The sequence below is a fragment of the Sturnira hondurensis genome, unplaced genomic scaffold (assembly GCF_014824575.4).
Source record: "Sturnira hondurensis isolate 20B ecotype Veracruz unplaced genomic scaffold, ASM1482457v3 Scaffold0002840, whole genome shotgun sequence".
Taxonomy (NCBI): Eukaryota; Metazoa; Chordata; class Mammalia; order Chiroptera; family Phyllostomidae; genus Sturnira; species Sturnira hondurensis.
The window spans coordinates 17,256,972-17,260,413 of NW_028075471.1; the positions used below are offsets into that span (position 1 = coordinate 17,256,972).

General features: G+C 38.1%; 1 pseudogene; it reads right to left on the reverse strand.

Moving 5' to 3' along the window:
* Nucleotides 1-426: 426 nt before the first annotated feature.
* Nucleotides 427-2,180, reverse strand: LOC118983438 (cytochrome b-c1 complex subunit 2, mitochondrial-like; annotated as a pseudogene).
* Nucleotides 2,181-3,442: the final 1,262 nt, after the last annotated feature.

The window sequence follows — 3,442 nt, forward strand, 5'->3', positions numbered from 1 at the left end:
ACTAAAGAGCTGCAGGTTTATTCACCTTTTGGCTGCCTAATTCTTTGTAAGTTATTAAAGATATTTATATTTAAATTATTTGTGTAGGAGGAGAAACAGATTTGAAGGTAAATTTAAAGAAATCATTTCATGTTTCATTTGTGAAAAGCTATGTTTAAACCCTTTACAAATTGTTTTATGAGATATATCTATCTTTTTATGAAGTGTGCAGATATTTGTAAATGTTATAGTTTTTCACCAGAAAGAGTTTGTGGTTTAGTTGGGTTTATAGTATTTATCTTATCTGTTTCTACCTATTGCATAGCAAACAGATGGCAAATGACAATAGATGAACAGAAGATATCTGTTAAATGAAAAGGAAAAAAACAGGGTTTGGGGGTCTTAATTTTTTTCAGTTGAAAGTATCTGAAAACATGTGAGATTTTCTTTTTTTTAACACTTAGAATGTTTTATTGACTTTAGGTTGGCTGGAAACAATTACCTGCATTTATACTTTTTAAGATTATTTCACCTCATTCAAAAAAAAGATAAATGTTACATTACAGACTTGTGACTTTCATGTGTTTGCTGCTCTGGGTTGAGAATATACAGCTCTTTCCTACAATGTGTTTCGGCATTACACCTCATCAACAAAAGGTGTGTCCCCCAAATTTCCACTTGCTGCCATTGACTTCTTTCCAAAAACAAATTTCTTTGCAGCATTTATGACATCAGCATCAGCTACTGAGTCAACACGCTGAAGGATGTGGATGGTGGCACGTACAAATCAGCAACAAGGGCCTAAGACCCAACTCCATCCAGGAAACACTCAGAAGACTCCACTGACATTAGGTACCCAGGCTTCAGCTTGTTCTTGGCAGCCTGGACATCTGTATTAGAAAGGTTTCCTTGAGCAACTGTTTTTACTTGGTTGTAGGCAGCCCTGATAATATCTCCAGCAGCTGTGGCCTGCAAGATAATATAAATCCCAACGAGTCCAGAATCTGAGTAACTGGCATTAAAAGCAGAAACATCAAATGGGTGGTGAATCCTCCTGGCGACAGCTTGGTACAGAAGGCTGGTGGCATTGCTGCCCCTCTTAACATGTGGCCCAGCGCCAAGGACATGCTGGAGAACACTAAATGCATTTGCTTCTGCACTTCCTGTGGCAGCACTTTCAGCTACAAAAGCAGCACGGACGAGACTGTGTCTCTATTCTGTTCTCGAATTTCACCTCCACAGTATCTGGCCTTTGCACCAGATACACCAAGCCCACCCTTCATGTTCAGAAACCGTTCAGCGACTTGCTTCAGAACAGAATGATCCATGCCAAGTCCAACCAAAGCCATTCTTGCACTCGTAGAATGGTTCTGAACACAGTGATGTAACTCATCTGGTGTCACCTTTCCTAGCCTGCAGTCTGGACTGTACAGGAAATTAGCCAAGGCATTTCGGTAAGCTGCAGCATGCAAATTTTCAATGATATGAGCCTGTGGATTCTAAAAAGCCACAGCTTTGTCAGTCCTTAGTTGAGACTCAAGGGCAGCTACGTCCCAACAATGAAATTCAGGTGTGGTGACATTGAGCAGGAACTCCATTAGAATATCAACATCATCCTGTAGGCATTTCACAGTGCAGGCCATGTTTTCCCTTGTTGAAGTCACACCGAATTTGCCACCAGCTGCTTCAATTCCACGAGTTATCTTCAAAGATGATGCTCCTTTTGTAGTCAGACTGGATGTAAGAGGAAGCAAATGAGAGGTTCCTAAGTTGTTTGAGTCCTCTTACCTACTGACTGCTTTAATGAGCAAACCAATTCTTGATGCAGGAGCATATTTTCCAGAGAAGCAATCACTAAACCACTTGGTAACTTGGTAAGCTCAAGCTCCGGAGGCTATGGAGGCACTGTTGCAGGGGCAGTTGTAGCTTACACTTTGGAAGCAACTTTTTTTCTTTTAATATTGGTTTATTGGTCCTTCATAGATCCTCTTGTGGATTGCTTGTTTGATTCTCTTGCCTATTTTTCTATTGGATTGTCTCCCTTTTTCTTTTTTTTAATTTTTTAAATTTAATTATTGTTCAAGTACAGTTTTCTGTCTTTTACTCCCAGCCCAGCCCACCCTCCCCCTCAGTGGGGAGCACTGGGAGCAACTGAGGGAATAAAATTTTGAGAGGGACCCAGCTCTGATTAGCAGCTACATGGCCCAGAATTGCTCTGACCCTCTATCACTACTGGTTTATAGGAAAACAAGGTGGTGGCCGACAGACCAACATGTGAAATTTTCTTGATGGTCAAATGAAGGTGACTTTTGAACTGTCATCTATGTTGTCACATAACAAAGGCAAACACTAGGTTTCAGATTTTGATTGACATCCAGAAAACTATGACTTACTTTGTTGAATGGAAAATTCTCTAGAGCAGGGTTTACCAAAGAATGGTCCAATCTGACCCACCACCTGTTTTTATGTGGTCCATAAACCAAGAATGGCTGTTGCATGTTTAAATGTAGAATATAAAAAACACTATTGGTATTTCAGGGAAGACAGTTGCTCAAAGAAGACATTGCTTCTTGACCCATCATGCCTAAATTATTTACTTTCCAGGCCCTTGCAGCTGAAGTCTGAAGACCCCAGTATTAGAATAGATCCAAGTAAAACTTCTATATTTCTGCTATCACAAGAAACATTCTGCTATCACAAGAAATTAGAGTTTTCCAAATGTGTTGCTATATTTTACCAAAGAAAACCAGGCTAAAAAAGGAAAATAATTATATTTTGATAATATACACTGAAGCTGAAGAAAGTACAATGAGGGGGTAAAGAAAGTAAAGACCAGAATGCTACTCTCCTTTTCCATCGCAGATGAAGTAACATTGTCTACCTTAAGGCAACAAAATACATACTAAAAATGTTTCCTTGGGTTTGTATAACACCTGTAACTTTTCAAAGCAGTCTCTGTCTTTTAGCTGTATTATAGCAGTTACTCATATTTTTTTTTATTATTCAACACTGTGAAACTGATTGTGTGTAGATATTTTTTATTTTTCATGATGACAAGAATACCACTGCTAAACCAAGAGATTTAGTTGGAAATCGAGGAATTCCTTATATGTACTACTTCCCTAAAGCTTTTCTGGCTGAAGTCAGTGCTTGAGGTTCAAAAGTACAGGAAAATTTTTTAATTTTTTTTACTTCTTAATTTAGTAGACCAATAATAATATGGTTTTGAAAGAGAATTTCTATGTCCTCTGAAAAAATATGTTTTGGTGTAAATATTATGTACAGTATGAATTATAAATATTATCCCAAAGATATTAACACCAGATGGGGAGAGTAGTTGAAAACATGATTATTTGGTCATGAAGAAGATAGCTTCCAATGGTACATTAAGGACCTCTATCTACAACCATTGGTGTGCACCATGTTGAACTGGCATAAGATCCAAAGTCATGCTAAATTAATT